Here is a 14,420-nt window from a genome sequence, read left to right as displayed (position 1 = left end):
GGCATGCCTCGACAGGAACGCCGGAGGAGAGGTAGGGAGGGGACAAGTGATGGAGGGAGGGAGGGATGGGAGAAAAATGTAGGTGGGTGTTTTTTTTTTGGGGGGGGGGGGGGTCACTTTGGGGAAAACTTTTCATTTTTTTCAGTCATTCTTTCTGTCCTTTCTTTCATTCCTGCACTTTTCTGTCCATTCAGCATTACATGAGAGGGGCTTCTCAGTGGAGTGTGTTTGTGGGGAGGAGAGAGGTGAGGTTTGGAGGGACTACACCCTCAATGAACCCACCGACTGAGAGCTGAAGAAAGTCGTTTGCAAAAAGGACTATTTTTGGTTTTGAGTAGGAAGCTAATTTTAAACATCAAAGTAAAGATGGAGAAGAGAGAGAAAATAAACTCTGACTCCTAGTTTTTATTTTGGCTCTGAAAGAACAACACTTTAAAAAAAAAAAAAAAGCTCTATTCCTTGGCTTTTACATTTACACGGCTCAAAAATAATGTGCATGATATTCCAAACAGGCGATGTGTAAAAATAGCCTCTAAGTACACAACTTGTAATTTCTTATTTATGCAAAGAAAATACTGGACCTGCCCATCGAGGTTAGTCAAGACATAATTTTAGCCATTTCGTTCTGGTACGACGGCAAACCCAGTTCCCTAATAGCATAAATACTGCTCTTGTACTGGTGCCTGGGGCATGTCTCATTTGGAAGTGAGGGAGACAGCACAGTAGAGCACTGCCTTTACCCCTCAGCCACAAACACACATGTGTGCGCTCACACACACAGATACCATGGCAGCTCCAAGGCAATCAGATCATTAACCCCAACTAATCTACAAATATTATGTTTATAGAAAACGTCTGTCCAGCTTAGGCACATGCACAGCCAAGCCATGCTAACTCACTCCAAGTGTGTGTATGTGCTTGTGTGTGCATGAGTCTGATGTGGTGCCTTTGTATGCTATGACAAGACGTGTGTGTCAGCACTGCTGTGAGTGTCATGTCTCTCAGTCTGCATGTGTGTACAATTGTGTCATGGCTGCCTGTGTGTCTGCTGTGACAGACACAGAAAGAGCATGACAAAGATAGCGAAAAAAGTGCTAATGTGCATGCCAGAATATGTGTGTGCGTGTGCGCACGCACGTGTGTGTGTCTGTGTGTGTGTGTGTGCACTGTGACTTCCAGTGATGCAGCACACAGCCTTGATCTAGACTCCTGCTTCTCTCGGACACCCCGCTGTGCCTGCTTCATCAATCAATAGGACAGATGAAGACAGACGCCTGCCGCGCTGCGAGGAAAAACGGTGGCTTGCATGCGCGACTGTATGTGTGTGTGTTTCTGTGTGTAAGGAGGCTGAATGCCCTCGGGGAGAACGTGGCAGACATGATGCAAACCTTCAAGCCTTCCTGCCCACACAGAGATCATCTGCACTACATTTGCTTTCTTGTACCATCAGAAAAAAGCCAGACTCCATTTGATAGCTGATTTGCATAGACTGATATATTTACCAGTGTTTTAACCCTAACCTCCTACAACCTCTTCTTCTTCTCAAAAGATGTTACACGGAAAAGATGTTTCCAAGTGAGCAAAATTCAATTTAATTCCATCATTTTCTCACCTTTTGAGGACTCTAGGCTGTGAGAAGTGGTGCGACTAATTTTGGAAGTGTTTAATATCCGAAAAAATCACACTGAGATTGAAACTGCTTTGATACTTTAACTATTCTTCCTCTTCTAAATATAATGCCAGGCTAAAAGAAAAGCACCAGAGAACGCATTTCTGTTGGTCAGATGAGACTTTCACCCCAAATCCAGGAAAACTCAATTACACACACAACTGTAATTACTTACTCCCTCACCCCTGACACAGACACAAACAGCCCGTTGATATGCCTATCTACACTCCTCAAAACCACGGCTATAAAAAACATCTCAAGGGCTTGTTCAAAAATCTTTATGAAAATGGTTTTAATATACCTTCAGGCACAGTCAAATGAAGTGGAAAACACTTAGAAGCTATAAAAAAACCTCTTCCTCGAGCAGGCGAGGCAGATCAAGTGAACTTGTGATATTTTCATTGTTTGAAATATTTTCTGTCAATTAAAAAACCTGTGAGACAGAACACAGCTGTACGAGAAACACCTAGAACTGCCACTCATGAGAGTGTGTGAAGGCTAAAGTGATCAAAAATAGCTTGTTGGGTGTCATCAAAACCTGGTGCATTTACTCATCTGCAAAGTAGGAAGGTAGGCCCTTGGAGAGTGCGCATTGTAAGCAGTTGTATATTGAGACAAAGGGATGTGAAACGATTAGTCATCGCAGCGTACGTTTGTGAGTCAGAATTAGCAGTTAGTTCGGCTTGAGAAAAGCAGAGACTGAGAATGTATAGTGTTGCTGTTGGTCGCAATATGATTCAGGGAACTCGAACTTAAACACTTTTACATTTTCGCAAACCTTCACAGAAATATGGATGTAATGTGAATTGGTGTGTCTGTGTCAGAAACTACAGATTCTACTACAGAAACACATGGCTTCAAAACATTAATTATTGTGAAGGAATACTTGCATGCAGTTAAAGAAACCTTTCATTTTAACTGCATTGTATCTGAAGCCTGATTCTAATAAAACTCCTCAGACTGCACTGAAATCAAGACCATAAATCAATATCACAAATTCAAGGGAAGTCATTAAGATTGAAATTTTAGACACAACTGTGCAGAAATAGTAGGAAGCTAGGTTTTGGTTTATTTTGTTACTGGGAAGGAGGAATGTGTGTCATTTCCTGGTGCTCCAAATGGCTAAGTGACTTGAATGCAAAGCCACAGAAGCCATTTCTCCCACAGCGCCTAAATCCTCCACAACTGTTATCAGCCTTTGGGAGGTTTTGCCTCCTCAATATGCAGCAAGACCGTTTTGTTTGTTTTCAATGTAACTTGTGATATTTGGCCAGGGCTCAGTGCCCTCTTTGTTAGCCATTGTGTGGAGATGAATGAATCTTTCTTCCAAATTTCATACAGAGATGCACTGTGTGAAACCATAGAAACACCTTTGAGACCACCAAACTCAATTCCGGACTATGCAGTGAGCAAGAATAGGCCACTATGAACTGATTTGAGGCAAATTATACTTAACTGTTAAACTTCTATATCACTGATTTTGTTTAATGAATTTCAAGCATTATTTAGCCATCAAGTGTTTCAAATATTTTAATTTGAGTTCCTCTTTTATTCTGCATGTTTTGAGATGCTTTTAAACAGCCTTCACACATTACATTTTGAGTACATTATGATAGCACTGTGAGACTGGGGAATAAACAATGCCATAGTGTAACTGTTCAAATTAGAAAAAAAAGCTGTTAAAGACTTTGATGGATTTCTCACACTAGCGATTAGCAAAGATGCAAGCTGTGGCTGCAAAGCATTCTGGTTTATTGATGCCTCTGTCTAGAAATGAGCACTGCTTCTTCTTCTTCTGTGATGGATTTTTCTATGTGTGACTGCTGAACATCAGAGCAGAATGGCAGGGGTTTGATTATGAGTGACTCATAACACATTGTACACTCATAGATCAAATGTGCTTCTACCTGATACTGTATCACATTTGTGTCATACAAAGTCATTTACGGAAATACAAGGAATACATAATGTAACTAGGGGTGGGAGATATTATTTCAGGTTTTTTTTGCAATAATGATATTCTTGATGACATGACAAAATACTGAAAAATAAAATGATATTTCATTATTAATTAGAAGAACATACAATTGCAACAAAATAAGTGCTATAGTTTTATATGTGAGCGTGATTTTAACATTTTTCATTCATATATTCCATAATTTTTTTTATTTATTTATTTTTTTAATCTGTCATTTCTTTAACCAGTCAGAAATTTGCTCTTAGCCACGTTTGTTGGTGCCATGCGTAACAGTATGGCGTCATTATGTGAAAAAAAGTTGGAAGATTGCTATTATTACAAAATGAATTCTTATTTTCATATTAAAAATTAAACGGTATTATCATGAACGATATACGGCACACCCCTAAATGTAACCTCAGATTGGTGCAAGAAATGTGGAACACCAACTTTTTTTTTAAAGTGATTTAGTATTAGAATAAAAGGCAATAATGTGTAATTATTTCAAAACTAAAACTATTTTAACAGTGTATTTTAGCCAGAGAAACCCAGACATGAAAATCCTGTGTCAGTTCCTAACCCGAGATGCCCCGATTGCAAAGGCACATTGTGTGATTTGACATTGCACCGACGCCTGACGCTCAGACAAAGGAGCCGGTGCAGGCCTCGAGGGGGCAGATGACAAACACTCCTAAACCATGGCCAGACATAATCCCCCCACCCCCCCACCTCCCGCCAAACCCCACAACAAACGCACAGCGGAGGGGGACTTATTCAGAACATATTAGGGAGGTGAAGGAGGCCAGGCACTGAGGGACTCTCCCCACTTGGCTGTCCTAATCATCTGAGACAACCTCTCCAGAGGCAGACCCCCGCCCAATCCCCTTCCCGCCTACAAACCCCCGCTCCACCCCCTAACGCATGACCCAGACACATCCAGGAGAGTTTACAAGGGCGGGCGGCCATGAAGTGGGGAAGCTGACCAAAATGAACAGCCCCCCCGGGAGCTGTTGTTTAATTGTCCATCTTCTTGGTCCAAATTAAACAAGCTCGAGCGCATTCAAGTATCAATACAGATACATACCCCTCCCACCGCCGACACCCCACTTTTAACAGACTGGCACGTTCCATAGAGCATGCCATTGATGCAGAATGATGAGCGAGACCCCATTGTCTCGTTATATTGTCTTCAATTAGGCAGGAGATGATGGGAGACAATGAGAGGAGCATTTGTAATCATGAGCCTCCCAAACTCATGCTGAGAAACAGAACTTCATTATGCCCAATGGTCCCTCATTGACAATAAAACCCAGAATATGTGTGGTTCATCCTTAGGAAGTTTTCAAGCATAAATGGCTCGGAAAGAAGTGAGTCACCAGGAAATACTGTCGGGGGTTCTGAAACTGAAAACAACAACAGACATGGGTAGAGGCCAATTTTGTTCCTTTGTCTGCATTGCAGCAGGTTTTAACCTTATAACATATCCTGTGTACTTACCTGAACTCTCATCCTGTGCAAATTTACTGCCCTGCTGTTTAAAGTTTTATGTGTCAGGACCAAGAGGATTTAAGAAAAGAGAGTCAGTCTGAAATTAGAAGAAAAAATGGCTTATAGTACTTTAAGAAGAACAAGAAACTCTGCTTTTCTGAGCTAGTTTTTCAGGGGATGAATATACAGGAATAAAGCGTAGCCATGATGTCTTTTCATCTTTACCACATAAATGTTGTACAAGCTTAGCTCTGAGAACAGAAGCTCTGGCAGCGCTGGTGTCAGCTCAGAGCCATCTGTAGAAATTAGACTTCTTTAAGAAAGAGAAAGAAAAACTCGAGAGCGCATTATCTGCATTTACCTGGAGAGCGTTCAGCTGAGAAATGACTCTAACCCGACACCTTGCCAGCTTTGTAGCTCACCCCGTCATTTAAATCATGTTTCACCGTGGCTGTTAGGCTTTGATAAAACTATCCAACCGGACAAATACAGCTTTCATAAAATTGTGCAAATGATTTCTTTCAACTGGGATCTTGGCGGTATTGTTCCCCCATCCCTGACCCCCCCTTACCGCGTCTTCCCTCTCTCCTCACGGCACAAAGAGCTAATCTGAGACGAACACTCGCACCAGCTCTGACACATTGTCAAACCAAAACCGGGGTGATTTTATTTTCTTTAAATCATGTAAGTGAAGCATGAGGTAAAAGCCATCATCCATGGAGGACAACAGAGGGGTTAGAGAAATAACTGCGTAATTTTCCCTATACACGTTGCGGGGATTATATATTATGCTCCCTTTTACCCATCTATCCCTTCAACTGTTCCTCCACACGTACAGTATCAGAGAGGGACCAGATAGATGCAGAAACGTTTTGGTTTCTCCCATTTTCAGATGGAATCAGTCCGCGATGGGTGCCAGTAGGAGGGATATCCATCAAGTCAAGCAGCCCTGGGGCCGAACAACCTTTCCTGCAAGGCCCCGCTCCCTTATCTGATTCCAGCAGACGGGTCGAGATGATGGCCATGCCAGCCAGAGCCTTTGATTTTTTAAGTATATCCCTCCGCTTTCACACTGCTTTATTGATCGCCGACAGACCTCATTGTGTTCCTCTGCTAAAAGAGCGCTTTGAGAATGCTCTATTTGTAATGTGATCACCCAGATGAGGATGGCAGAGAGGTGGACGGACACTAATCCTCTTTTTGCTCCAGTCTCCAGCATCATCTATGGTGATTCTTGTGGATCGCCCCTGTCAAGTTTCTAATCGCCTGAGGGGCAGCTCCCCCTCTTCCTGTCATTTTTTTTTCTTTATCGGACAGGGTCAGGGTATAATCCACACTTAAGCATCACTTTGTATGAAGAACAATAGTTAAGGCTGGTGACCTAAAGTGCCAGTCGAATTTGGCATCAACCACTTCAACATCCACTAATTTATTCAATCATTTGAAAAAAGGAGATAAATGAAATTAAACGCAAAAGCAGTGTGGTCGATTGTTGACTGTATTTCTACAGGACCTTTCAGCGGCATCAATTTTCAGTTCATTCATGATTGTTTTTGACCACAGGCGAAATGTTAAACATGCTCATCGACCTCTGTGGACCTGACACATTCCTCTGTGTTGAACAGCACAAAGCAACAGTACAAAGTAGGAAGCATCTGCCTTGTCACTCCACCCAGATGGCAGCAGCAAGTATGTAAATTGGTTCATTAACCTTACAGTGCTTTAACCACTGGGCCATGCAGAGGGCTCGTTCCATCCGGGTTTTCTTGAATTTTATTAACGCCCATTAATGGCATCGGGAAACTTTCGCTAATGGCCTGAGGTGGTTTGCCGCGGTGTTATCAAACACTGTAGTAATTATACATGACATGCCTCTGATTAACACTCCTGTGATTATTGCACCATGTCAGATCATCTTTTTTTCCCCCCATTTAAGTCATCCATTTTCTCGGCAAGAACATATTTCAGAGGAGGGAAAAAAAAAGAGCCCTTGTATTATCACAACGCTCCCCCACCCCAACAAGCAGGCTTGGATCTTTAACCCCTGACAATAGAAAGGCATGAAGAAAGAGAAGCAGGAGGGGGTGAAAATGTTCTGCGTTTTCATACTGCGTTTCCCCCCAGTCCTTGTAGTGTGTGAAAAATTAGCTTGCAGTGTGTGTCTGCATGCGAGCTGCCAGCAGTGAAGGCTTGCACCTGGAGCAGGGAGGAGCATGCGAAGGGGTCAAGGGTCACCTTGTGGGCTAAACAGGATTGGAGTTCTCCATCTTTCCCTCAGAAGGCCAGACAACCCCTGCGGCTGCTTCGCGCAACACGGGCCTTTCACACACCCCTTTCTTCCCTTTCCTTCCCTCCTTTCTCCCTCGTTCACCTCCTTTTCTTTTCACCTTTGGAGAGGCGCAGTAATCCATAATCCACTCAACTATCAGCGGCTCAATTATCCCTCCCGTTTGCCCATTTTCTCCCCTCAGATGGAGATTCAAAAACAATTAACCTCTTCACGGCTGGGGACTTTTCCCAGGAAAGGGCACGGTGGTAATTGAATGACTCCGTCATTTACATTCCTGACCATGACTTCACTCCTTCACGCATAAATCTGGTTACCGTAAATCCTAATCTGTGGCTTTGTGATTGTCCAATGTCATTATCATGGATGTTGTATTATCACACCACGAAGACAGTATTTTACTTCAAGCAGGATTTAACAGGACAATTTGTTAATGTTTACATAACACCCTTCTGACCTACTTAAACCTTAATAGATTAACATCATTTGTACGCAAACATGTTGACAGATTTAGAAAATTATGCTTCCATAGAAGCGAAAACAATAATAACTCTTAGTCAAACTGAGTGGACAGTACTCTCCTGTAAACTGATAAAACTGGACTATTTCACACCAAGTGTCTATAAGCTATGGCGCATCCCCCACATCCTCAGCCTTCAATAAAATGTTGTCTTCTCCCCCTTCGTTATGGAGGGGCCTCCTATTCATCTCCAGGTAGTAGCCTCAAAGTGTAGGAGGGAAGAACAGCTTGTTGCACCCATTGAGCTTTTTATTACTTCCCCCTTCAAAGGGTTGTGGCAGAGGAAGAGACATCCTCAATCTCCTTGATGCCATGATACACAGAAAACACACAAAAAAACAAGTGGCAGGATTTCGGTCGAAGCTCTGTGCAAATTTTACCAACACTTGTTCTTGAAAACATCATATCTGAGAAGATTACATGGTTGCGGGTACAGAAAGAGAGAGAGAGCCTATTCCAGCTGTCAGGGGATAATCTTCTAACAAACAAGTTTATCAAAAACGGACATCGCCGACAAAAACAACTCCGGAATTATTAGGCTCGCTCAACTAGAAACAGAAAAACACTGCACACAACTCCACTTGTTCCGATTTTCACTGTGTTGTCAAGCAAAGATGCCAAACAAAGACTCCTCTCCAACCAGCCATTTTCCATAAAGCATGCTAGCTTCTTATCTAGCTAACCCAGCGGCAGCCAAATGATGTAATCCCTAACCAACACACATTGGGAAAACAAAGACCTGTACTCATCAAAAGGAAGACACTCTTGAAAACGAATTTGTCTGTCAAAGAAATCCACATATCGAAGCATTTTTTTATCATCTCCTATGTCTAATTAATGTTTTCTATTTGTTTTTGCTCAACTTCAGAAGCTCCATCGGCTTAAGCCCAAACTCAAAGACGCCCACTGCGAAGAGTTGAGGTGCGACAGACAGCGTCTGAGGGTCTCATTTAAAACCTGCAGTACAGTCAAAATGAATATTCGAACAGGAAATATATTTTCTCTTCACTTTTGAAGCTCAAAAGATTCAACTCCCATTTATTAATAATGGGATAATTATTTTATTGACCCTTATTCCAACATCATCACACTGAAAAAAAAAATTGAAACATGAAAAACATCAAGCTTCAGAACCTCCTGTATGTGCTTCAGAAAATATCTGAACAGTGATACAGCACAACTAATGTAACACCTTTAAAAAGAACCAAGAAGCACTGCATATACACCCTGGCTAATTGAACAAAACAGAAAAAAAAGAAACTACAGACACCATAGGCATAACTATATTCTTGCAGACACTCGCCAGAACAGCATAGCTGAAATCTCACTCTCTCACACACACTGAGACACACACACACACAGAAAGTCTTTGATGTTTCCTCATGAGTGTGTGTATTGCAGCTGTGTGAGTCACCCACACTCAATCCAAGATCCATATAGGCTACACAGTGGCAATAGTAGCAGTAGCGATGAAACTACAACCCTGCACAACACACACACACACACACACACACACACACACATATATAAACACACAAACAACATAGTGCTTCTTGATTGTGGATGGAGAAAGGGAAAGAGGCAGAGGCACGGGCAGCGCCAGCCAGACCAGCACGAGGACAAAAAAAAAAAAAAGAGGAGAAGAAGAAAACCTCAAACAACTGGCTGCGCTCCAGACAGACTGGAACTTCTCTTGATCATTATGTCTAGCCTTCAGGTGTCTGGGGTCGGGCAGACTGTAGGTGGTAGTTAGGTTGAGGGTGGTGGGAGGATTGGGGGGGGGGGGGGGGGAGGTAACAAACAGCAGCCAGACAAAGAGGGAATAAGAGGGTTGCCTACATACCACCAGCATCAAGGAAGGGAGGGTGGGAGGCAAGGGAGGGAGCAACGAGGAGAAAAAAAGAGGGTTATAAAAATTTCATTAGACAATCCTTTGCCAAAGTGACTTTCTGTATCGGTTTTCTTTTCTTTTCTTTTTTTGTCATCTCCCCTCCCTTCTCGCTCCTCCAGCACACCGCCTTAGAGAATGGGGCAGACAGATTTTATAGGTCCTAATTAAAGCCATCTGAAGCCTTTCAAAACATCAAATGGCCCCGGTCCCCCGCTCTTTCCCTCTGATTGTGCAGAAATCACGGAAAATCAGAGGGCACCCATTTTTTGCTTGGGCTCTGAAATGTACATGCATTTTACAACAGCCCTCTTTCCTCCTCCTCCTCTGACCCCACTACCCCCTAATTTCCAATCAATAAAAGGGTTCAGTGAGTGACATGACCTCATTGACTGTCTGTCAAATTCGTTGGAATTTGACATAAATGCTTGGTGGGCACTACAACTAATTTCAGGTGGAAAAATAAGCATTTCAACTCTTAATCTGAGCTTGACCTGAATCTAAACTTAAGGGACATTTTTTGTTTTATCCCGCAATAGAAATGTCACAAAACGTTAGTGAAGATCCACCCTTATCCTGCCTGGCGGGTTGAAGTGAAGTGCAGCCGTGTTTTAGTGCGCTTCAAGTACTCCATTTTTTCTCTCTCTTCACTCTCTTGTCCCCCCCCTAATTGTCCTCATTGAGCCGTGTGGACCGGTTACCCAGCCTGCCTGGCCGGGGTCAGCGGGTTTAACGTGTGCTTTCTATCTATATTTCATGCTATGGCGCTGCGTGCAGACAGCCACACATCCACAATGATAAAATTCAAAAAGACGCACAAAGAATGTCGACAAGACAAAATTAACTTGGAGACTACTCAAGCATCAAGAGAAGTCAAATTTGTTTGGTAATAAAAGCCTCCAAAGCGTTTTAAAATGTTTAATTCGCCTTTGAATGTAAATAGAAAGGACAGAAAGCACACGGCGCAAAAGTGATACATGCTGTCTTAAAATTAAAAACTGAAGTCGACTTCAAGTAGGACAAGAAGATAAATGTAATAGTAGCGATAAATAAGCGATAAAAAGAGGTAAAAAAAAAAAAAAAACGTCGCCTACTTACGATTCATTTCAATAACTTCTGGGCGTTATTGTTTCGCCCCTGCGCCTCTCCGAAGGTTTTGAGACGGAAAAAAGTCGGTTCCTTCCGCGAAGTGGGCTCATTCTCATCGGCAGGATTGGTCAACTTCATCTGACGGCGATTAAGTTTTGCATAAGATAACACCTGGTTAATTCTGCCGGGGACAGTGGACGTCCGATTCCGCCGGTGTCAGGTCTTCAGTGATGCCTGCACTCGCCGGGATTGAGGACTGAGAGGAGAGGGAGCGCACAGAAAGGCGTCATGTGAGCAGGGGTAGAGGTGCGCCATTGGCCAGTCGGGGATAAGTATAATAACGCTGCTCTGTGCGCCATTGGCCCAGGACGGGAACGGAGGCGCCTCCTCACTTGGCTGTGCTCAAGAATGTGAGTGCGGCTCACTGTTCATAATTTTCAGCAGCCAGAGGGGAGGGGTAGGTGGGGGGCGGCAGTAAGTAACAAATTGTTCCAAAGATCTGTTTTTTGTCATCGACGCACAGAATTACGCGGAGGGCAGCGTGGGGAAATGCACGCATTCCGTTTCCTTTCTCTTCCTCCAAAAAAATGAAAAATAAAAAATAATGAGAATGTTTGGTGAGTCTACACATCAACTTTTGAATGGCTGTCAACTTGAAGATTTGGGCATTTGAATCTAAATGAGGCACAATTTGAACTTGACGTTTTCAGCACTATGATGAGTAAAAAGACATCAACAAAAGAAGTTTAAAAAGGCAGCAAGTGAGCAGAACTGCACCCCTTCGGGATGCAGGTTTTTTTTTACACTTACAACAATCTACACATTTATGCTATCTCCATCCCTAATGTGGTTAATTTTAGACTTTTCATTGTTTTGATGTTGCACATGTAAAAATGTTAGAGTTTTATTGTGAAATATAGCTCAGTTACCCCCATACACAAGCATTCTTTTAAATGTGATGTAACACTCAACTCCAATCACAAACATGAGCAGAAAGACATCATCTTGTTGGCTGCTGGTATAGTTTATTTTTTTTTTCCAGGTCTTCCTGGATAATTTTATGGATAATGACCAAATGCATTGTGAACCAGGAATTGTATTAAGAAATTTACAATTACATTTTAAAGCAATCATCCCAGCTTAAATGCAATAAACAAGATCCTGTCATCCTCACACACTGATGATAAAAACTGATGGAAAAGATATAAAAAAAGACATATTTTGATGACACTACTATAAAAACAAACACATTTACCTTAAGTTTCTAAAATGCAGTGACTCCGCATTGTCCTGGTGCTTTCTAGTTAGTGCTGCTAAGACAGACCTAAACCAACCTTTACAATAAATTTTTGATCCTAACAAGTTCTGAAGCTAATATATTATTTAGGAGACGGGAAGCTAATTGAAAGGAAGGGATGCAACCTATGCAGTAGGTGCAGCAGTGGGAGGTTACAGCGAGAAGATCCCTTGATATTCTCTCTTACATGTATAGAAACAAAGGGAGTGTAATATGTTTTACATATTTATGACACTCTGCCCTCTTCGATATTTCCATATTGACTTTCGACACAGTTGGACTTCACAGAGGGCAACAACACATAAAAGAACATCGTCTCTCTGTGACTCTCCCTGGTTCTCTGGAGTGTGGAGGCAGAGGAACTCAAGGTTCTGTATGGGTGGGAAATAGAGCGCATGTAATCTGGAGCGCGCATCTTCCCCTGCTCAGGCTGCGGCATTAAATCAATATTCCGCAAAGCTTTCTCTTGTTTTCACATTCACTTGACTGCTGCCGTGATGCGCTGCGAGGGTCGAGCAGCCGCTCCCTGATTTTTGTGGCACTTGTCCCCCCTCCCTCTTCTTCCTCCTCCTCCTCCTTCACTTCACTTCACTTCACTTCATGGCAGACACCCTCATTTGGATGGCTCCAAGGCGATGCGCCCATTCCATTTGTCTCGTGCGTTAACGGGAGGCGGCAGGAATAAGGCAACGCGTTATCTCGACACAAAACATTATCTCCGCCTCGCTCCTCCAACACCGTGAAACAATGATTATTAACTGCTTGAGGAGCATGTTCAGGGGGTTTCGAGGCTTGTTGCTACACTTAAGGAACATGAAATATATTCCCCAACACACCCCCTAAACTAGATTTTTGAATTTTTTCAACTCAAGACAATGCTTCCCCTTCTCTTGCAACTTGTGAGTACTTTCAGTACTGTCCGCCTGTAGCCCCGGGGGAGTATGGCTAACGGCATTATGACCGTATGTGTGACAGTAGCATTTTTACCAGAAACCAGCCTAGCACTTCCTTTTCAAGATTTAAAAGCCTGTCGTGCTGCATCATCCCGGTGTAAGATACTGGTTGTGCATTCAAACACACGCGTTCACTCACACACCATCGTTATGAAAGCAAAACCCTGCCTCTGCAAAATGGGTCATACACTGCAGTCACTTTATCTCAGCAAATGTATTGTGCCTGTGTGAGTGTGTGAGTGGTAGACATGCGCATGTGTGATTACACATCAAAGGCAAGACTCCAACGTTAGAGCATGGGTGTCTTCGCTGTTACGGGACTCGGAAGTCGAACCGTTCGATGTTTTCGGGGGTTGCAAGTCTGTATGATATGGTTAGCCCCAAGAGCCAAAGTGTCAGTCTTCTTTTAATGCCTTATAACAGCCAAGAGGAAGGCGCTCTTGCTCTAAAATAAACTCCAGTAGCATCATTTTCATTCTACCGCAGTGCCCTGTATGCCTTACACGTCAGCGATTTCAAGCAAACAGTTGAACACATAGGATTTGCTCTGAACACAGAAAAACCATTCACCCTTGGTTGGTGCACAAAGATACACAGACAGGCTAATAGGTAGACATGCACATGCACATGCACACACGCATGCACGCACACACACACACACACACACACACACACACACACACACACACACACACACACACACACACACACACTTACAGATATTTATTCACTGTGGAGTGAATTTGAGCACTGGGGTTCAAAGCCGTGCCAGTCAAAAAAAGGGAAGACAGCTCTGTGCTGGCGTCTTATAGACCCATCACTGTGCAAGCTAATCTGCGGCGCGTTCCAGCCCTATATTTAGACCAATGTTTTGTGAACACTTAGCATAATTCGCTGAGACGAAAGGAGCTTTTGGAAGCTGTTAACCTCGTCTCTTTAAAATTCATTCGGAGTTTTTCAGCTGCGCATTCCAGAAACACCTGTTCTCGCCTTTGTCGTCCTATGAAATGCTCTCCACTTAAATGGGGAAATAGTTTGTTATGAATGAAAATTATGGTGCAGTGTGAATGTGAGAGCACGCTGTAGATGTGAGGAGGCTGATTCTGTCAGCTGCTCAAGAGAGAATTGGCTTTATCTGAAATCAGTTTGAAAAAATGGTGTGAATTTAGGTTTTAAAAAGTGTCCTGACTGTCACACACAGCGTCGTCCAATTTATCTCTGTAGTCTCTTTCCTAATCGTGCTCATCTCCATCTTCACATGATTTAACACCA

The 14,420-nt window shown here is 42.9% G+C and overlaps 1 long non-coding RNA gene across 1 annotated transcript in view; it reads right to left on the bottom strand.

Moving 5' to 3' along the window:
• LOC121941289 overlaps positions 1-11,167 on the bottom strand; it is a 28,269-nt gene extending 17,102 nt beyond the window's left edge. The window contains exon 1 of the long non-coding RNA XR_006105736.1: positions 10,908-11,167. This is a non-coding gene — a long non-coding RNA (uncharacterized LOC121941289). The remainder of the gene's footprint in view (positions 1-10,907) is intronic.
• Between the last annotated feature and the right edge of the window lie 3,253 nt (positions 11,168-14,420).

Source organism: Plectropomus leopardus, chromosome 3, assembly GCF_008729295.1.
Source record: "Plectropomus leopardus isolate mb chromosome 3, YSFRI_Pleo_2.0, whole genome shotgun sequence".
NCBI lineage: Eukaryota > Metazoa > Chordata > Actinopteri > Perciformes > Serranidae > Plectropomus > Plectropomus leopardus.
The sequence above is the reverse complement of the archived record's forward strand: the minus strand, read 5'-3'. Positions and strand labels throughout refer to the sequence as shown.